Raw genomic sequence first — 22,246 nt, forward strand, 5'->3', positions numbered from 1 at the left:
GGACGGACGGGAGTGTTAACCTGCCACCCCTGCGGCGTCCGGGGACGCCTCCCGCTCAGAGATAATAGATCTGAACTGAAGCAAGTTTCAAGGGGGCGGGGGATGGGCTCATTCCCTCCCTCGGGGTAAAAGTAAACACACGTGGGCAGAGGAAAGTGCGGAGGGAATTCCTGGGCCTGGTTCCGGCGGTGCAGAGGCTGGCGGGCCGGGTCGGGGATCTCGGAGGAGGTGAGAAGAGGTGCCTCGTGGGTTCGGTGAGCTTGGGGCCGCGCGCAGGCGCACTGAGGCCGCCCGCCCGCCGGCCGGTCCCGGGGTACAAAGCGCTCGGAGAGCCGCGGCTCCCGGAGGTTTCAGGGGCCGCCTGGGGCTCCCTCCCGCCGCGCTCCGGGAGCAGCCACAGGCATTCCTCACCCGGCGTCTGAGGTTGACCAGCCTCCCCCGACTTCTGCGCCGTAAGCCGCGTTTGCAGGGCCGGGTGGCTACCGAGCGTTTCGGTGTTTAATTCTGGCGCTGGGCAGCCGGCCGGCTCCGCCCCCTCCGCCCCGCCCTCCTCCGAGGTCCCGGAGCCGGCGGAGCCCGCGAGCGGCGCGCCCGGCTCGGCAGGACGGGAGGAGCGCGCGGAGGTGAGTGCAGCCGGGGACTCGCTGCGCCCTTTTCCCCGCGGGGTGGGCGCGGGCCACCCGGGCTCCGGCTCCTGCGCCGGCCCGGCCTCCGCCCAGCCGGGCCAAGTTGGCGCGCGCCGGGGGCGCACGGCGGCCGTGGCGGGGGCGGAGGGCAGCCCCGCGGATCCCTCTCGCCGGCTCCCTGGGCGGCCCCAGAGCGGGCCTAGGGACGGGGTCACCGGGGTTTGGCGCTCGCTGCGCCGCGGGGCTGGGTCCGTGTGGAAGGGGAGCGCGGCGCGCCCGGCTCCGGGCAGCGGGAAAGTCCGGCCGGAGCGCACGGCCTTTTGATGCCCCCGGGCCCTTTGATCCGCTCGGGATGGGGTGGGAGATTCCCTCCGAGACGTCTCCCCGAGAAGTTCTCCGCTCCACGGGAGGGCAGGCGGTCGCCCTCTTAATCTCTGTTCCGGAGCGGCAGGTGGCCTCGAGTCGCCCTCAGCCGACTCGGAGAGGACTCGGGCCGCGGTCGGAGGGGCCGGCAGGTGGGGGAGGGGTGTGGGAACTCGGCCTCGGGCCCTCGGGACTAGGTCGGGACGGCGTGGGCTTCTGGTGGGTCCGCAACGTCCGGTCGAGGGAGGGTGCGCGTGCCCTGAAGCGGACCTGGCCCCTGAGCGCCCCCTCCAACACGCCGAGTCGGCAGACGCGCAGGGAGTGCTGCGCTCGGGCAGCCACCTCCCCCCTCCTCCCCGCTCATCCTCTCCGCCGGGTCCGCGTGGAACCCCGAGGCCACTCTCCGCGGGGAGTCCGGCAGGTCAGCCCGAGCTCTGCTGCGCCGGGGTGACTGGGTGAGGGCTTTGGCCGAGTTATGAAAAACAACCTATGGCGTCCCCCAGGGCTCGCTCTCTGCACATCGTCTCCTCGGAGGTTCATCTTGTATTAAAGAAACGTTGTTTTAGGACGAGAGCGCTAGACTAACAAGGGAGGTTCGTCGTGCAGGTCTGTCATTGTGCAGTTTCTTGCCTCACTTACACCCACTCCCCCCGCCCCCTCCCGTCCCCTACCTCTGAGCTGGATTGAAATCAGAGCCGGTTTTCTCATTTTTAATTAGGAGTTTATTCAACTTGATTTTTATGTGGTACTTAGCACTTTACCTGTTAGTTCCTTTTTTCTAAAAAAGTTGGACACTCTTTCACCTTTATTTTAAAAAATGAGATATAATAAACATGCCATAAACTTATCCTTTTAAAGTGTACAATTCAGGGGTTTTTAGTATATTCACAAAGTTATGCAGTCATCATTACTACCTAATTCCAGACATTTTCCAAAAAGAAACCCTATACCCATTAGCAGTTATCCATTAGCAGTCACTCGCCATCCTCCCCGCCCCCCCGCCCAAGCCTAGTAGTCCCTCATTTTAAGGTGAAGTTTTCCCAAGATAGAGACTGAGCAAACAGAAGTTACCTTCAGTCCTTTTACACTTAATAGATTTGGGGAAAGGTGCTGCTGCCGAGGCAGTGCAAGAAAAATTAAGTATGGGCTGTCCTATGTCAAGATTAAAATGTCTGAGGAGCCTGGCAGGCGTGGCTCTGAGGTTGAGTGAGGACCTATGAACCAGGAGGTCATGGTTCCATTCCCTCTCAGGCCACATGCCCAGGTTGCTCACGTGCTCCATCTCCAGTGTGGGGCGCGTGCAGGCGGCAGCCGATCAGTGATTCTCATCATTGATGTTTCTATCTCTCCCTTCCTCTCTCTGAAATCAATAAAAATATATTTTAAAAAATGTGTAAGGATGGAGGAGAATCCCCTAGGGGAGGAGTGAATGCCTCCTTTAAGGACACACAAATTAGCCCTGGACAGTGTGGCTTAGTTGTCCCATTAATTGGTTCAATTCCAGGTCCGGGCACATACCCAGGTTGCTGGTTCCTTCCCCAGTCTAGGTGGGTATTGGAGGCAACAATGATATTTCTCACATTGATGTTTCTTTCTCTTCTCACCCTTCCCCTCTCTAAAATCAATTTAAAAAGATATATATGTAAAAATACACAAATTAGGAATGTGATTTATCCTCATAGGCCACAGGGTTGCTTTGGGACACTTTCTGCACTCTAGATTTGCCAAGTCCACAGATCACTCTAGTTGAGGTTCTGCTTCAGCCAAAGTGAGTTGGGGTGGGGGTGGGGAGGGGAGATGATAGAGGGGAAAAAGGGACTGCAAATTTAAAAATAGTTTTGTTTTAAATCATCCAAAATGGCCCCAAAGAAAGAAATCACAGGCAAAAGGCCAGTAGAAGAGGTTCATTTCAACATCTACTCACAGATAGTCACATGAACTAAACTGCTCATGCATTAATCCCCTAGTCCAGGGAGGAGGAGAATGGGAAAGGGTCTAGTTCAGTTGTTCTCAACCTTCTGGCCCTTTAAATACAGTTCCTCATGTTGTGACCCAGCCATAAAATTATTTTCGTTGCTACTTCATAACTGTAATGTTGCTACTGTTATGAATCGTAATGTAAACATCTGATATGCAGGATGGTCTTAGGGGACCCCTGTGAAAGAAAGGGTCGTTCGACCGCCAAAGGGGTCGAGACCCACAGGTTGAGAACCGCTGGTAGTTGAAGGAAATTCAAGGAATGGGGGAGGGGGCAGGAGTCTGGCTAACAGGAGCCTGTTGTGGGAGCCCAGGCCTGTTAAAGTGGAGTAGCTGTGGGATGAGCAGATTCAGAGGCAGCCAAAGGGATCTCAGTAAAAAGTAACATATATTTCACTCAGGCATTTGTTGGATTATTTGTGCATGCTTTAAAAAAATCACATTTTAGTGAGCGGAGTTGAAGCTAGGTAAATTACGCAACAGCCACCACACTTCTCTTCCGCTCTGCAGTCAAATAAAGAAGCCAACTGGTTTCAAATGTTATAGGAAATTTCATGCCTCATGTGTGGGTAGCTTGGCTTATGCCATCTCTTTTTTTTTAATGTAATTTAAAAAATTGAACTATAACATACAATATGACAAATATTTACAAAATGAACATAAACTTACAACCAGCACCAGGATCCAGGAACAGAACACTGTGTTCTGCCTATTGCAGAAGAACCCTCATGCTCCTTTCCAGTCACTATCCCCAAGGGATAGTCTAACCATAGATTAGTTTTGCCTAATATCCAAGAGTAGTGGATATATATCGTTTCTTTTTCTCAACATTGCATATGGCTATAGTTCAATAATTATCATTGCTGGCCAATACTCCATTGTGTAATCCTACCCCGATTTATTTATCCATTCTAGGGTTGATGGGCATTGAGTCATTTCCAGATTTTGTCGGTGGTGAATTGTGTGACTGAACATTCTAGTACATGTCTTGATATACCTGTACACATTTGTATTTGTATTGGGAATGTCCTCAGGAGTAGAATTGCTGAGTTCTAGTGTTCAGTTTAGCATATACAGCTAAACAGGTTGCAATATAGTTTATACTTCAAACAGCAGTATATGAGAGTTTTGTCCTATTCTTTTTTTTTTTAAGATTTTTAAATTGATTTTTAGAGAAAGAGGAAGGGAGGGGGAAGAGAGAGAGAGAGAGAGAGAGAGAGAGAGAGAGGTATGAGAAACATCATTAGATCAGCTGCCTCCTCCATGCCCCAACCAGGGATTGAACCTGCAACCCAGGCGTGTACCCTGATTGGGAATCGAACCAGCAATCTTTCAGTGCATGGGAGACGCCCAACCAACTGAGCCACGCAGGCCAGGGCTGTCGTATCCTTTTTTAAATTGCAAAAGCAGTAGACTTACTGGTAAGGAGATTTTGGCAAATGGACAAAAGGTGACCCATATTAATCGATCTCAGCAGACTGATTATTTCTCTTGTGTTTGATTCCAGTGCTTTTCCATGTCTGTTCATATTTTTATGGAGTTATAATCCTAATATTTAATTTTGTTTGTATATTAACACTATATCTTAATGTTGCTCCAGTCTTTATGACTTTTACTTCCTATACAGGTCCACAATGTCATGGTTATGTTTTCATTTAATAATTTACCCAACATTGGAAATGTGTGTTAAATTTTGTAGTATTACTGGTATACAGGGTGGGGCAAAAGTAGTTTTACAGTTGTATGTGAAACAGCTTATTCTTGTATTATTATTTATTAATTACTGTATTTTCTTTTTTTAAATCCTCATCTGAGGATATGTTGTATTGATTTGACAAAGAGAGAGAAGAGAGAGAGAGAGAGAGAGAGAGAGAGAAAAGAGAGAGAGGAAGGGAGAGAAATAGAGAGATAGAAACATTGGCAAGAGATAAACATCATGGATCAGCTGCCTCCCCTGCATGCCCTATACTGGTAATTGAGCCAGCAACCCAGGCATGTGCACAACCTGGGCTTGTCACTGCTGAACGAGCCTGGTGATCTTTGTGGAAATGGAGCTCTGGACCCAGGCTCTTGGTTCCTAGGTCACTGCTCACCACTGAGCCACACCAGCCGGGTGACCCTGATATCTTCTTGATAAATAGTGTAAAAGTGACTTTGTTGTGATCTCATTTACTACTCACGTAGTATTTTTCTTTATAGGATACTTTTTGCAAAGGTACAGAGCTAGGAGCTTTAGGTGATATAAGAAGGATCGTACAGTTAAGTGTGATCAGAAATTCTGTATAAAAATTAACAATACCACTTAGGCAGAATTCTTATATGTGACATAGGAGTGTCAAGTTTACTTAACAGATACGGAATGCTTATATGAGTTCTGAGTCAAAAGAGGCCTTTCTTGCCTGGTCGGTTAAGATTGGCTTCCATAAACATTAAGACTTGAGCTGAGCTTTAAAGCTGTCTTTAGAAAGTGGGGTGGGAGCAGTCGGGGAGAGGTCAAGGGGGAAAAAGGGAGACATATGTAATACTTTAAACAATAAGAATTTAAATTTAAAAGAAAAAGAAAGTGGCTAGAGAGCAGGTATCTCTAAAGAGAAGAGACTACTGAGCCATTCTCAAGGGGAGAGATTAATGTATTAGTTCACAGACCACTCTGGACCATGGGGTTACTGCTGTTTCCTTACCATTCTTTGTCTGGAAGATATTGAAGATAAACTAATATAAAGGTAGAAGAAGTGTTGAGAGCAAAGAATCTCACAGAGTTCATAGCAAGCGGGGAGATAGATACAGAATTGTGGTAGGAGTCAGAAGGAGGGAAGTACGTGCTGTCAATGGTTCATTCTGGAAATGTAGAGGGTGGAGAAATGAATGCTGAGTGGAGAGATTCGGTGATATTTAGGGACCTTGGGCCTTGAAAACTGTACAGGTGGAGAGTAGAGAGCACTGCAGGTTAGCTAGGCTTTGAGAAACAAGGCAGCCCAGCAGTGCTTGACGCATAGTAAGTGTGGTCAGTCACATGCTTGGAGACCCAGGTAAGTGCACTTTGAGACTGTACCTTTATCCAGTGGCTTGTGACTGCTGAACTAGCCTGGTGGGTGATCTTTGTGGAAATGCAGCTCTGGGCCCAGACTGACTGGTTTGAATCTAGGTTTTGCCATTTGATGTGTGATGTTGGTGCAGTTACTGAACCTGTCTGTGCCTTAATTTCCCATGTCTAAAATGGGCAAAATAAAGTCACCCCCCCTCTCATGGGGTTATTGTGAGAGTTAAATGAGTTAAAACACATAGAGTATTTAGAAGACTGCCTGATACACAATATGTGCTAAGCATGTTTTCTGTTGTCCCTTTGATTCTTAAAAATTTCCCCCCAGCTTTATTGAGGCATAATTGACAAATAAAATTGTAAGCTATTTAAAGTGTACATCATGATGATTTGATATATGTACACAGTTAACACATCATCACTATATATTTTGTGTGTGTTAGAAGCATTTTTAAGTTCTACTGTCTTAGCAAATTTTAGTTATATAATACCTTGTTATTAGGTTTCCGAAGTCATGTTTGCACATTGTAAGAATGAAAAAAAAAACAAAGAATGGTTTAAAATGAAAGTGAAATCCCATCACTCCTCTGATCCTAGTTCAGAGTATAGTCTCTTTTCAGGTGTCTTACTGTTGACTATGTTTTTAGGTCTTCTGATTGTTATTGTTGAACAAATTACCTTGACATTTAGTGGCTTAAACAATTTTTTCATGGTAGTATGGATTCAGGCAGGGCTTGCTGGGTGCTTTTGCTCTGCATGATGTCTGAGGTCCCTGTGGCACTTAGCTGGTGAATGGGCTGGTCTGGGTCTAAGAAGGCTTTGTAGGCCTTGGCAGGGGATGGCTAAAAGGCTGCACTCAGTGTTGACTATTGATATACATATGATAACTTAAGCATGGTGGCCATCCAGATTCCTCCATGTATAGTCATGCCCCACATAATGCAGGGGTGGGAGCGTCTGGCCCGTGGGTTATATAAGGCCCGCAAAATCATTTGGTCTGGCCCTGCCAAGGCATTAGAGGTGAGTTAATTAAATGTTTGACCAAATACAGCTGGCTAATTTTTAAGTTGATAATTTTGTATGGCCCAGGAATCCTATCTAATAAAGAGGGAATACACTAATTGACCCTCATGCCATCACAAAGATGGCAGTGCCCACAGCTAATAAGGAGGGAATATGTTAATTGACTGCCCCGTCCTAAAAGATAGTGGCACCCACAGCCAATAAGGAGGGAATATGCTAATTGACTACCACGCCCTCAAAGATGGAGGTGCCCACAGCCACAAGATGGCGGCGCCCAGTCCCCTCAGCTCCACTGGGGCGGCAGGTGCGCCGGGCCCGCCTGCCTCCAGAGACCCCCCCCCCCCCCCCCCCGCCCAGTCTCCACAGCCCCCCAGCTGCCCAGGGCCGGCTCGAGGCTCAGGTAACCAGGGCCGCCCGAGGCTTGCGCTGTCGTCAGTGGCAGCAGCAGAGGTGTGATGGGGCATCGCCTTCCCCTGATCGCCGGGTCGCCTCCCTCCCCTGAGGGCTCCCGGACTGTGAGAGGGGGCAGGCCAGGCTGAGGGGCCCCCCTCCAGTGCATGAATTTTCATGCTCTGGGCCTCTAGTGAAGTTACAAATATCCAAATGGCCCTTGGCAGAGAAACGGTTCCCTACCCCTGACATAATATAACGATGGGGGTACAGTCTGCTGGTGATTTTGTTGTGCGAACATCAAAGAGTGAACTTCACAAACCTAGATGGTGTAGCCTACTATACACCTAGACTGTTGTTCCGAGGCTACAAACACTTGAACAGCATGTTACTGTACAAAACACAAGATTCAATCAAGCACACGAGAAAGTGATGCGATAAAGAGACAAAGTATGAGGCTGCTGGCTGCGTAACATGGCATAGTTTTATAGCAAACTTTCTTTTAAAAATCCCCATCCGAGGACATGTTTTTATCGATTTTAGAGAGAGAGAGGAAGGGAAAGAAAGAGAGAGAGAAACATTGATTGGCTGTCTCCTGTATGTGCCCCATCCAGGGATTGAACCTGCAACCTGGGTATGTGCCCTGACTGGGAATGGAATCTGAAATCATTTCTGTGCATGGGATGACACCCAACCAACTGAGGCACAGCAAACTTTTTTAATAAGTAGGAAAAGTATACTCTAAAGTAATAATGAAAAATATAGTATATAAACCAGGAACATTTTTTTCATATGATTGGAAGTATGTTAGGTTTGTTTACACCAGCTTCACCACAAACACATGAATAATGCATCGCGCTATAACTTTATGACTTTATCACTAGGTGATAAGAAACTTTCAGGTCCATTATAATCTTAGGGGACCACCGCCGTATATGTGCTCTGGTGCTGACTGAACGACATTATGCAGTGAATGACTATCAGGGTTCTGTAGAGAAACAGAACCATAGAATGTGTACATGTTTATTATAGAAGCAGACTTATTATAAGGAATTGGTTCACATGATTATAGAGGCTGACAAGTCCAACATCTGCCATGTGGGCTCACAAATTGGAGGCTCGGGAGGCCAGTGGCGCAGATGAAGACCAAAGGCCGTCCGCTGGGGAATTCCTCTTGCCTGGAGAGGCCAGTTTTTGTGTCCTCACCAGGCTTCATCTGACTAGATGAGGCCCACCCAGATTATGGAGGGCAATCTGCTTTACCCAAAGTTCACCGATTAAAATGTTGATCTCCTTCCAAAACACGCTTCATGTTGACACATACAGTGAACTCAAGCTGTGGGCACCTCCCCTGAACCAGTTGGAAGCTTCATGGCCTTTTATGACCTGGCCTCAGAAGTTACCTAACTTCCCTTTTACCAAGCTCTGTTGGTTGGAGCAGTCACAAAGCCTGCTCAGACTCAAGGGGAGGGAACAGAGACCCTCTCCACTTGATGAGAAGAATGTCAAAGAATTTGCAGCCTTCATTTTAAACTGCCCCAGTCTATACTACTGGATTTTGCAGATTTGACAGTAGCTATCAATTTTCTGTTAGGGGGGTTATATTATCTGGCCCCTCTCTTTCTCTCCCCTGTGCCTTCCAGTACAGTATTTATTAGATACCCTCTTATTTCTATCTTATTATAGGTTTTCCTCTCTTTTTAGTTACCTTTATAATTTTCAGGAAAGCATTTTATACTTGACAAGGCCCTGGAGAGGTGGAAAACTCAGGTTTGTTGGCGTGTTCACGTGTGTATGTGTGTGTGTGTGTGTTCTTGTGTTTGGGAGGGGCACTGAAGGAGAAAACAGAACTGTCCTGAGTAGGGGAAGCCTGACAATGAGGCTCTTATTAAAACACTTCAGCCACTAGACATGTGAGCTGCCTGTGAGTATGTACTCTGCGTGAGCATAGCAGGTGACGTAATCCATGCTTTTTTCATTACAGAAGCAATCAGTTAATTGGAAACTGTTATATATTTCAAAGTGTCAGGAAGCCTGTAGCTCTGTTGGGTTTTTTGTTTTGTTTTAAATCCATTTAGTTAATGGAATTGAGCAGTGGGGCTTAGTTTAACTCTCAGAAGACATACTAATCCCCCTTTTTATAATTATCTGGTCCCCTGAGAAGCACACAAGAACCTCTGTTCTTGTTGGTTTACCTTCTTTTTTTTTAGAGACAGATGGTTTATTTGGTAACAAGGGGTGAAAAAGGAATTCTTCATTCCTTTCCCTTTTTCTCTGCCTGGTGGCTGCAAGAGCCAAATGACTAGCAACATGTAAGAATTCCCTTGCAGTCCTTGATCTTTTGCAGAAATGCAAAGCTGATGTGCTTTCCAGTATATCAGCAGTTCCTACATTTTCTCCCTAACTTCTGGTTTCATGGCAGGAAACAGTACTTCCTTGATTTTACTGGTATTGGAGTCTGTGAGAAACATGGTGCCTCGGTGGATGCCCGCGCCCCAGCCAGCTGTGGGGGGCAGCCCTCGACATTTGTGAACATGGCCTCATCATCGCCAGCGGCCTTGCCTTGGCCTGTTCTTCAAAAAGCAGCCGCTGCCCCAGGGGTCATTCAGCTCCTGTAGGCGTTGCATAGTTTCTTCTTTGTGACAAACAGCTCCAAGTGCTCAGTCAGACCCTCTTCAGAGCGGTGCCATGGTTTTTGGCCGAAGGGCTCATTATCTGGGGCGATCACAGATGAATATAGGATTGATGTATGTCACTTCCAAGCTTATCTGGAAGCCTGGCTGTGGTCCCAGGTTGAGGGCATTCAAAAGCTTTTGCCACACAGATATTATCAAGAATTTTGCTAGTTTCTTCAGTTTCAAAGAGTTTCTGGCAGTTTCACCCCCAAGGCTTTCTCAAACTCTTCTAGCATGCCGATTCTCCTCTCCGGAAGAGTGGGGCGAAGTGAGTCTCCTAGGCTTGGCCTTCCAGGCCATCTGGATGGTAGATGACCTTGTAGCTGCCTGTAATGTGCTTTGCAATCCCCGAAATCTGTGAGCCAGAGCTCCTGTGTGGGTTCTTGACTTGGTTCGGGAAAGATTTCACAATGAGAGTCCAGGTGACTTTTCTTTTTTTAAAGAATCCACCACCTGATTGGGAGAGGAAACTCTTTTTTTAAAAAAAATATATTTTATTGATTTTTACAGAGAGGAAGGGAGAGGGATGGAGTTAGAAACATTGATGAGAGAGAAGCATCGATTCAGCTGCCTCCTGCACACTCCCCACTGGGGATATGCCCGCAACCCAGGTACACGCCCTTGACTGGAATCGAACCCAGGACCCTTCAGTCTGCAGGCTGACGCTCTATCCAGTGAGCCAAACCAGTTAGGGCCCAGGTGACTTTTAGAGGATGTTTATTAAAGCTGGGGACAGGAAACAAGGAAGGTCCTAGGATAGAAGAAGCAACAGGCGAGGGACTAGGCGGGGAGATGAGCCTAGGCTGGGCTGCTTTGGCTCACTAAGAAGTCAGAGAAAAGGGAGCGTTGGGGACAGGGGTTTAGCCCGGGACAGGCTGCCACTGCCCATTACTGCCTGGTTGCGAGCCTTGTAGGGTCCCTTAGAGTTTAGGAGATGCATAACCTGTGGGGAGGGAGAGGAGGAAGGAAAAGGCATGGATGTGATCCTGGGAGGGAGAGCATGCTGGGAGCTGGGACCTTTGTGGGGTTTTTTGTTGTTGTTTTAAAGATTTTTAAAACTGTATTTTAGAGAGAGGCATGGGGGAGAGAAACATCCTGGAGGGAACATACATTAGCTGCCTCCTGCACGCCCTCTACTGGGATTGAGCCAGCAACCTAGGAATGTGCCCTGACTGGGAGTAGAACTGGCAACCTCCAGGTTCATGGGACAGTACCCAACCAACTGGCCACACTGGCTAGGACTGGACCTGCCGTTTTTGAGGGTTTTTAAAGGCTGAGAGTTTAGGGAAGGTCTTGGGGAGGATCTGAATGGAATATTCATCAACTTTATGCTAATGTGCCAAAATGCAATTTATTCCCTTAACTTCATCTGACCTTGGGTGTGGGGCAAATGTCACTAATTGGATTTCTGCTAACTGCCACCCTGAGTAGGGTGACTTAAGCTATTTACCCTCTGACTGGGGAGAACTATAAACCATTCACTCTTAAGTGTCCTTGGTTTAGGGAAGATAGGAATTTTGTGATTTACTAGATGGCTGTAGGCTGCTTGGCCATTTAACTGTCTGTCTCAGTTTCCCTATTCCATTTTCCTGGTTTACTAACTAGCCTGTCTCACTTTGACCTCGGGGGAAAATATGAAAAAATAGAGCAAAAGTAGAAATCAAGCTTGAATTCATTCATTCTCATTCTCTCTCACTCATTCTTCGCAACAGAGCTGCTTGTTCCTATTTAAAAAGGAAAAAAAAAACTAATTAAAAGAAGCCGTTTTTAGGGGCTGGGATTGTTCATAAAACTCACTTTTCTGCCAAATAGTCCCTCATGTCCCTTCCCCAAAATAGAGCTGTGGGTGGGCAGTTAGACAGACATGAGCAGAGCAAGGACTGTACAGAAGGCCACCAGGGTGGGAAGCCCCAGGTGCCTAGCAAGGGACACTTATAGTGTGGTCCTCGCCCCCAGGGTGGCCTTTCCTCCCCTAGCAAGTCCATGGTCACGTGGTTTGGACCCTCTCCGCCCGCCCCCCGCCCCCCCCCCCCCCCCCGACACACACACACTTTTCCTCTCTAGAGATAATATCTAGGCCTCAGTTGTATTTCAGCTCCTGGCCCAGAAAAGCAGCAAAACCAGACAAGGGACCACAGCTGACCTGAAGGGCAGCTTCATTGGATAATGACCTCCTGCCCTGGGGCTGACCAATCAGCCAGTGGAGATCCCTACCCTGAAAGGACCCACCTGGAAAGCTGATGCATATTCTATTGAGATCATGCCCTGGAACCTCCCCTAAAATCTCCACCCTTAAAACCCTTAGGATGGAGGACCCAGGGCTCTCTTCCTGGGAGCAGGGAGCATGCCTGCAGCTTTCCCTTTCCCTTTCTCCCCCCATCCCCTCCCCTCCCCCTCTCTCTCCCCCTCCCTTTCCCCCTTCACCACAGCATTACCATTGCCTTCCTCACTGGCAAGCTCCTAGGGCCCTTCCTTTGCCTCCATAACTCATTTCCTCAGCCCACTTCTACGAATTATTTCTTCTACCTCTGTGATTGTATAAATAAATGTTCTCTTATAGTTGGAGTCTTGGTTCTGATTTTTTTCCTAGCCAGAACTCAAGTACCGAGGTTGCTGAACCCAGGTCCAGTGGGACGTCCACCAGTCTAACACCCAGTGCTGTTCCTGCCCGCCTACAACAGTGGCAAGATTAAATCCTGGGGGGCATACCTAACGTGTCTTTGGGGAATCCAGGCTTCCGACCTTGAGGAAGGAATAAGATTTCTCTGCCTCCAGAGACACCACACTTTGATCTCTGTTCAGAATTAAAATTCACGCGTGGGAGTCCACTTTGCTGAATCCCTTCAAGGGGAGAGGAGGTTGGGAGAGAAATTATTGAACTTTATTTACTAAGTTTCTTAGCCTTGGCAGGGTTTCAGTAGCAAGTGGGAGAAGCGATTCAAATAGTTACTGATATGAAAGTGTTGTATATTGAAACATTTTTTTTTTTTAAGTTGAGGGGATTTATGGTTATTCCTCCAGTGAAATCACATGGACTTGTGTTCTAATAGATTTTTATTGGGTGGGGGTGGGGGAGGAAAGGGGAGCAGTTGTGGGATCTGAGAACTGTTCATAACGCTGGGAACGAAGCTATGTGTGTGGGAGGCACAGTGCAGAGACCTGAGGACTAGCCTTTGTATGGATTGGCCCGGTGGTAGTTGAGTGAATATGTGTAATTTCATCAGCAGCATATACTGAGGCTGCCACAGCCGCATGAAGGCCTCGATTCATCAGCTGTCATCGTGGTCTGGTGCCCACTGCATGGCAACCTGGCCCGTAGGTCATCAGGAATCCGATGCTTCTGTCAGCTACAGTTTACACATTTCGGTTATAAAGAGATTTGTCCTAACAAGATCTGGCCCTACCTGCCAGGTGTGTGTCTGAGCCTGGTGTGTGTTCTCCACACAGGCGTCCCCTGTTCTATGTGTGTGAACTTAGAGCCACGAGGGTGCTGTAAGTTATCCTCCCCAAATTGAGTGTATTTTTTTTTAATATATTTTATTGATTTTTTACAGAGAGGAAGGGAGAGAGATAGAGAGCTAGAAACATCGATGAGAGAGAAACATCGATCAGCTGCCTCCTGCACATCTCCCACTGGGGATGTGCCCACAACCCAGGTACATGCCCTTGACTGGAATCGAACCTGGGACCCTTCAGTCCACAGGCCGACGCTCTATCCACTGAGCCAAACTGGTTTCGGCCAGTGTATTCTTTTTTCAGGAGAGTTTTTTCTTGGTTAATCCTCCCCTGAGGATATTTTTCCCAGTGATTTTTAGAGACGGAGTGAGAGAAACATCGATGTGAGAGAGACACATGGATTGGTTGCCTCCTGCATGCGCCCCAACTGGGGCCGGGGATGGAGCCTATAACCAACATATGTGCCCTTGACTGAAATCGAACCCGGGACCCTATCTACTGAACCAAACCAGCTAGGGCAGGGATGGGCAAACTTTTTGTGAGTGCGTGCCAAAGCCAGCAAAATCTCTGACTCAAAATTCTTCTGCGTGCCAACCCTAATTTTTTGAGAACATGTTACGCCTACTTGATATCTCTTAAGGTGTACATATGTGAAGAACCTTGAAGAAATAATAAAATTCATTCGAGCGACAAAAACACAGTATATGATGATGAAAAATACATTTATTTTTTAATGTATACATATGTGTAAAATTATTTATTTATCTAAGATGCACCTACACTGAATTTATCTGAAAAATAAAAAAGTCGATATTAAGAAAAAAATTGTAAATGGAAGATTATAAGAGAGGGTTTTGCATGCCAGCAAAAGTTACTGGCGTGGCATGTTTGGCACGTGTGCCAGGGGTTGCCCACCCCTGAACTAGGGCTTCAGGAGAGTTTTAATCAATTTTTAGGCTAATAGAGAAAGAGACTGTTTCTCCTTTTCGAGGGGGCGGGGGGGGGGGCACAGGAAGGGAGTTCTTCTGGCCAATCCCAGGAAACAGAAGGCCACTGTTTGGCTCATGCAAACCAGGAAAACCTGATTGGAAAGGCCTCGGTTTTCCTTTCACAGAATCCCATGTGCTCGTAGAGCTTTTCAACACTGTCCAGAGAACCAAGGCATCTCACTCAGAAACTGTGCCACCGTGCCGGGGCTCGGGTCTGTGGTGGTTGCGAAGGGTGTGCCAACGGTTCACCTCTTGAAGTCAAGAATGAGTAAGAGGCCTTGAGGACTCTTAGTCAGCCCGTAATGATTCAGGAAAGTATTTGCTTTAGTTCAATGGAAAAAACTCACTCTTTCCTGGTTGGCCAACTTTCCTTGCAAAGGCAGGAAATACTGCTTAAGGGGCTTGAAGTTTATATAGTTTATAGTTTATGAATCATTCCTTTTCTTTAAAAAAAAAAAAAAAGGTCTTGTAAACCTCCGGCCTTACATCCTATTTGACCAGATACCTGTGCTCACCCGCTCAGAGCCCTGACGAACCGCTGTGAGTCACATGCGACGTCTGCCTTTAAGCCTGGGCTTGGGTCCCGGGCCGGGTTGAAGATGCCAAATCCAACTTAATCCTGGGCATCTCCTTTTCTCTCCTTGACCCTCAGTGACGCAGAAGAGCTTTTTCTTTCCCGTTTCTTCCCCATTTTTAACCTTTACTTTTAGTCTGGTCATATTGAAGGGAGGAGATTCAATGTAGGGCAGTGGGCAGGCTCTGGGGCTCTCGACTCTTAACTCTACTGCTTCCTGCCAGGCATGTGTTCCTTTGCTTCAGTCTGAAAAGAAACAATATCATTAAGCCATTGTGTTTGTGTCTTGGGGGGAAGGGGAGAAAGGGGACAGGGAGAGCAGGGAGGGAAGATAAAGCAAGGAACATCCAGGATATAGTATTTCCTGACTGTAAATCTCCCTGGGAGGGAAATTCTTAAAAGAGCTGTCTTGTTTGCTTACGGCCAGAGAGAGGGCTGTGATCTCAGGTAGCCCACAGTGGGTGGAAGAAGAACCCTGGGAACATGGAAAAGGGCGAAGGCAGGCTCAGGGGCCTGCCTGGGCCCAGGGGAAACCCCAGCTCCATGCAGTGCTGCCACTCTTCTGCTTTCTCTTCAAGCTCCTCCACCGTCCTGGCTGAGCATAATGCTCTTTCTCTGCCTGTAACTTGGGGATGAGGAGAGAGAGAGTGCACAGAGGAGCTGAGAGGATCAATGAGGTAATAGGTAAGTGTGTGAGCCTGACCCAAGCTTTGTTGAAATCTGCTCACTCGAAGGGGAGCTTGTTGCTCCTCCAGCCAAGGAAACTTTCATTGGTTGTTTAGAATAACGGGATCCTGGTAATTGCTGGGAAGTTGTTGAGGTGTTGGGTACTTGGCTCTGGGAGCATCTCTTCTGGGAAATGCTTTACAGAACTGCTGGTTATGCTGAGCTGTGCTGGAAGCATGCTATGGGACTTTTAAGGGCTGGTGTTGCAAACCCGTCACTATTTATAACAATGTTTCCAGGATATAATGCATAAATTCCCTTGATAAACTACAGGTCAAGTTGGTGAGTCCCTGTATCTGAAGCTTTGGGGAAGTGAGGATGGTAACATTGTAATTGTAGTCTAGGGCCTATACATAGGCCCGGTCCTATATAGTTAACTTTCCCATAAATCAGTGGCTGAATAGACCAAGAGGATTGGGTCTGTTTCTCGTAGCAACATGCACTATTTTCCATTTCCCCTATTCTCATGTTCATTACAATTAACAACTTTCATTCAGCAGTAAAAATTAAGAGTGAAAAGGCAAATCACAAAGTAGAATATATTTGTCATCCTTATATCCAACAAGCAACTTGTGCAGAATCTGTAAAGAACAGCTACCAATCAAAAAACAAACAAAAAACCTTAACTTTAAAAAGAGAAAAAATCAGGAAAATGCAAAATTAAAACGACTCTAAAATGCCAGCATGTGTGTGTGTGTGCGCACACACACACACACACACACACACACAAATAGCTAAAATAAAAACACACAACCCACCATTAATAGAGATACAGAAAAGCTCAAACTCTCATATAGTGCTGGTGGAAGTGTAAATTGTTTGAACCACTTTGAAATTTATTTGGACTAATCTATAAAGCTGAACAAATGCATATCCCATGTCCCAGTACTTAGGCTCCTAGATGCCCCACCAGAATGAGTTCGTATGTGCACCAGAAGCAGTTATAAGAATGTTCATAATAGAGACTATCCAGATATCAGTGAATGGGTAAATAAACTGTGGTATGGCTATGTAACGAAATACTAAGTGGCAATAAAAAAGAACAAATTACTGCTACATAGAACATGATGAATCTCTGAGTAAAAGAAGTAAGAAACAAGCGTACCTGTTGTATGAATCATTTATATGAAGCTCAAAAAGAGGCAAAAAATAAGCAATGGTGACAGAAGTTAGAATAGAGCAGGAGGTGGTGCAAGGAATGTTGTGACAGGGCAGGGGTATGGGGCGGGGGGCAGGGGGGTGCTGGGACCCTGATGATATTCTCTATCTTTGACTTGGTAGCTGATGACATGGATATGTTTTTTTTGTGCTTTTTTGTTATTTTGTTTTTTTTTTAAAATATATTTTATTGATTTTTTACAGAGAGGAAGGGAGAGAGATAGAGAGCTAGAAACATCGATGAGAGAGAAACATCCATCAGCTGCCTCCTGCACATCTCCCACTGCGGATGTGCCCGCAACCCAGGTACATGCCCTCGACCGGAATCTAACCTGGGACCCTTCAGTCCACAGGCCGACGCTCTATCCACTGAGCAAAACTGGTATCGGCGACATGGATATGTTTATTTTAAGAATTCATCATGATAAATATTTAAGACTTACGTATTTTACTGTATGTATGTTATTCCTAATTTAAAAAGTGTATTAAGATCAAGCATTTTAACGTAAATAAACCAATAAGGCTTATTGGCTGAAGAAAGAAAAAAGTGAGAGAGAAGTGAAGTCTCAGAAGAAGAGAAAAGACTCCTTTAAACTGGCTTAAACATACCAGCATCAACAATAAGGAATTTGTTGGAAGGAACCCAGTGAAACCCAACAGTGTGGTAGCCTGGCAGTCCTCCTGGGCATTGGGGAGTTAGGGCCCGAGTTATGATTTCTTGGGGGGCACTCATGGTGTTGCATCTCTAGCATTTGCACCATTCCTTGGCTTTTCTGTAGAGACCCTCTTTCTCCTACTTCAGCTCACGTGGTAGAAAATGGCAGGCCAGCCCTTGTTTATCATGACCTCCCATTTCAAGCCTAACTCCTTTTATATGCCTTACTGGAGGCCTGGTGCACAAAATTCATGCAAGGGGCTCGGTCCTCACAGCCTCGGCTTCGTCCGCAAGGTCGTCTGGAAGGTCGTTTGGCTGTCTGGTCTAATTAGCATATTACACTTTTATTATTATAGGTAGTTATGAACCAGGAGGTCACGGTTCATATGCCTGGGTTGCGGACTCGATCCCCAGTTGGGGGCATGCAGGAGGAAGCCAATCAATGATTCTCTCTCATCATCGATATTTCTATCTCCTCTGTCTTCCTTCCTCTCTGAAATGAATACAAATATTTTTTTAAAAAAATTTCTAGCCCTCTCTCCCTCCCTGCTGATTGGCTTCATTTCCCCCCTGTGGTCCAGTTAGCTGTGGCCAGGGAGGTTGGGATTAGGTAGCAAACAAAGCAGCCAAATTAAGGACAGGTGGATTTTTCTAGAAAGGGAAACGTGTGAGAAAAAAAGAGATTGCCATTTTACCACATGTTCTCCTGCTGAAGGTAGGCTTCCTCCTATGTTGTCCAGCTAGATTTGGATCAGGGGGTCAGGGAAGTCCCCAGAAATTCTTTGTTCCCTCCCAACCACATCAGACTCTGATGTCTACTTCCAAACAGGACACCCCAGCAGCTTGACCCTGATTTCTTGCGGAGTCTCCCTGAACTCTGGTTTTACCAAGAGCCACCACGAACTAGCCTTGTAGAGGGAGCTGCTGTTACTTTGTACCATTTTAGGGATCATGAGATAATTTCCCAGATACATGGTGAGTCACATCTCCGGGGTATAACTTTGTTTCAGATGATAGGAAATACTGTTCCTAACTTGATTGAAGCTTAACAGTGCAAATAGCCATTCTGATCTCTATTTCGGGCTTGCTAAGGCTGGTGGAGAGAGCCATGGGCCCGGATTCAAAGCAGGGTGTAGCATTCTCTCCCTCCCAGTCTCTGTAGCTTTACAGTTTCCAAGGGCTGTAAACCTTGACTTGGAGATGCCTGTATGGGATTTCTTAGCATTGCCCTTTACCTCTCGCTAGGTACCTTTCTTTTTCTTTTTAAAATCTATTTTATTGATTTTTTACAGAGAGGAAGGGAGAGGAATAGAGAGTTAGAAACATTGATGAGAGAGAAATATCAATCAGCTGCCTCCTACACGCCTCCTACTAGGGATGTGCCCGCAACCAAGGTACATGCCCTTGACCGGAATCGAACCCGGGACCCTTGAGTCCGCAGGCCTACGCTCTATCCACTGAGCCAAACCGGTTAGGGCTCTCTAGGCACCTTTCCACTGGGCCTTCCTTCCATTTGTTTCCTCCCATGGAAAACAGACTCTCACCACAGTCTCTGGATATGACAACCGTTCAGCTTAATCCTAGTAAGTTTCTGAGCTCCTCTGGACTCCAGCTTGCCAAGACCTAGCGCACGTTTGCGAGAGGTGGTGTTGAATGCTTTTCCTTCAGAAATTAACTTTTAAATGACTTTCTGTGTTTCATCAGAGTAGCTATGAGAGGAGCCTTATCTCGGGGTGTTGCTTTCCTTTGGCTTCCAGAAAAGAAATGGAGAGTTCTAGTCATTTTCATCAAGCTGTTTTAACCTATCATTTGGAAAACGATTGTATCAGATCTTATTAGTAAGACTCCCAGGCAGGGACTAATAGTAAAAAGCTAACATGAACCTCGGCTTTTTTGGGGAGATGATTTCTATATCTCATAAAATCCCAGGCAGTTACATTTCCTTGTTTTGCTGGGAGACTGGTGTACAGGTTAAATTTATAACCTTGATTCTTGTTTTATCCCCCTATCAGTTCGAGATTAATTACGGGACTGTGGAACGGTGAGCTGTTGAACTTTATCTTCTTTGAACCTACCATTGTTCTCAAGAAGGTCTCCTAAAGGTCAGTAACTTAAGTTCCCCCTTCCCCCTAAAGCATATATTTATAAGGCAAAAACCTTAAGTAGAAAAAGGGAGGTGTTTTTTACAGTTTATTAGAGTTGTTATGCAGATGGCCAGCCTGAAAATTCACTGGCAGTAAGACCTACATGTCCATCTACCTTCATTAGGCTGCTGTGGGTATTAATTACTCTGTTGAGCATGAAAACATTTTAAAAAGTAAAGTGTTGGTTTCATTTCTCAACCTAGGTGCTCAGTGGCTTAAAACAACATTTTAATTTCTTGTTCATATTACAGGATAGCTATGGCCCTGCTCCAAGAGTCTTCTTTACTCTAGCTCAGCAGTTCTCAACCTGTGGGCCTCGACCCCTTTTCGGGTCAAATGACCCTTTCACAGGGGTCGCCTAAGACCATCGGAAAACACATATATAATTACATATTGTTTTTGCGATTAATCACTATGCTTTAATTATGTTCAATTCGTAACAATGAAATTGGGGCTCACCACAACATGAGGAACTGTATTAAAGGGTCACGGCATTAGGAAGGTTGAGAACCACTGCTCTAGCTAGATCCAGGCTGAATGGGCCACTCCCATCTGGGACATAATCTCCTGGGAGTAGGAAAGGGTAAAAAGGAAAGGACCAGTGGCTGAAGCAAGTCATTTGGCTAAGCCCACCCAGCAGTGAAGTAGGGAAGTAGAATAATTCCTCCATCTGAGGACACTGTCACGTGACAGTGGGAGGTATAATCCTCTCATGGGGAGGGCATCAAATAATTGAAACAACATAATCTACCACAATGGCACCCTATATTTAATTCAGAGGTTTAATGGCCTGTATGCTGATGCAGAAACAGTTTTTAGAATTGATTAAATCTGTATTTCAGGGTTTATTTTGAAAAGGTTATGCTTCAGAAATCTGCCTAGATAATGGAAAATAGGGTCTAATTTTTGTACACAGGACTGATTAATCTTTTATGAGCTGGAAAGCTGTGCCCGCAATTTGGTAACTTTCCACTCATTGTTTCTCAAAGGTCTAGACCTGTATTTTAATCAAGAAATTACTCTTATTACTTTCTTGACTTTAGTTCTTGATTTTTCATGTATTACAGTCTATCTCATTGGTCACTGTTTTTTTGTTTAACTGCTTGAAATAGTTGGGTCTTGGCCGCCAACTAAAGGCAGATGGTTCTATCAAGAGAAGGGTAGAGAAATGGAGGTCTTTGGTGAAATGAAAATTTATTAGGGCCCAATAAATATGCCTTGGTATTTATTCTTCCAAAAGTGAAATTGCTGAGCTATTGCTAATATCCTTAATGGGAAATGTCTACCTTACCATTTAAAAAGTACAAAATCAGCCTTAGCTGGGTTGACTCATTGGATAGAGCATTGGGTCGTGGACTGAAGGTTTCCGGCTTTGATTCTAGTCAAGGACATGTACCTAAGTTGCAGCTCAATCCCTGGCCCTGGTCCGGGCATGTGCGGGAGGCAACCAATTGATGTGTCTCTCAAAATGCTGTTTCTTTCTCTGTCTCTTCCTCTCCCTTTCACTCTCTAAAAGTCAATGGAAAATATCCTCAGATAAGGATTAACAATAACAAGTACAAAATCAGAATCTTTTTAAAAAATATATTTTTATTGATTTCAGAGAAGAAGGGAAAGGGAGAGAGAGATAGAAACATCAATGATGAACGAGAATCGTTGATCGGCTGCCTCCTACGTGCCCCACACTGGGCATCAACCCCGCAACCCGGGCATGTGCCCTGACTGGGAATCTAATTGTGACCTCCTGGTTCATAGGTCGATGCTCAACCACTGAGCCACACCAGCAGGGCAGGTTCTGCAGTTTTTATGTGAATGTCAAAATTTCCGCTTGGCTGCCTTTTACAGTAGGTGGACCAAACCTCCATTTGTGATGTTGAATGCTATACTCTGGGCTCTTTCTGCACACTTGACCTGCCCCAGTTATGAACGAAAACTTGATTTGGAGAAATAGTGTTCATTCATGAAGTTCTAAAGGATTTTACACACTTGTTCCATCGAAATACTGGGTACTTGGGAAGCCATATTTCCTTTTCTCTCTAATTTCTTCTGTGGGGTTAGCTTACATGACTGAGGATAGGAAACAGTGTAAGAAGCAGCCACAGGAAACTCTCCCACTTCACAATCCCTTTGGTGTCTCTCGGCAGCCCTTTTTAGAAGAATCCTTAGAAAAGTTGCTATAGGGTGGAGTAATACTGGGACATTTCTTGGGAAAACATTTGATTGACTGAACAATGTGAGTCCTGTAAGAAATTGTGATTTCAATATTTGGCCAAATTTATATCCCACTGGTAAACAGCCATGTTGGACTTTACGGTATCTTTTTGGCTGACTAATTTAGGCCTCATTTACTATTCCATTGTATTTTCCCTTGTTCTGAATTTGATATTTTCTTTCCTGTTTTTAAAATTAAGGTAAATATAGTTCAATCTAGTTTTAAGACTTGCCTGAAA

The 22,246-nt window shown here is 45.9% G+C and overlaps 1 protein-coding gene across 1 annotated transcript in view; it reads left to right on the forward strand.

The window, feature by feature from the left end:
* Positions 1–569: 569 nt before the first annotated feature.
* KANK1 (KN motif and ankyrin repeat domains 1) overlaps positions 570–22,246 on the forward strand; it is a 191,124-nt gene continuing 169,447 nt past the window's right edge. Inside the window, exons 1-2 of the mRNA XM_070431552.1 lie at positions 570–623; positions 19,665–19,754. The gene's annotated coding sequence lies outside the window, so the exon portion shown is untranslated. The remainder of the gene's footprint in view (positions 624–19,664; positions 19,755–22,246) is intronic.

The sequence above is a fragment of the Myotis yumanensis genome, unplaced genomic scaffold (genome assembly GCF_028538775.1).
Source record: "Myotis yumanensis isolate MYYU_CA2020_CCGP unplaced genomic scaffold, mMyoYum1.0.hap1 SCAF_12, whole genome shotgun sequence".
In the NCBI taxonomy this organism is placed as follows: domain Eukaryota; kingdom Metazoa; phylum Chordata; class Mammalia; order Chiroptera; family Vespertilionidae; genus Myotis; species Myotis yumanensis.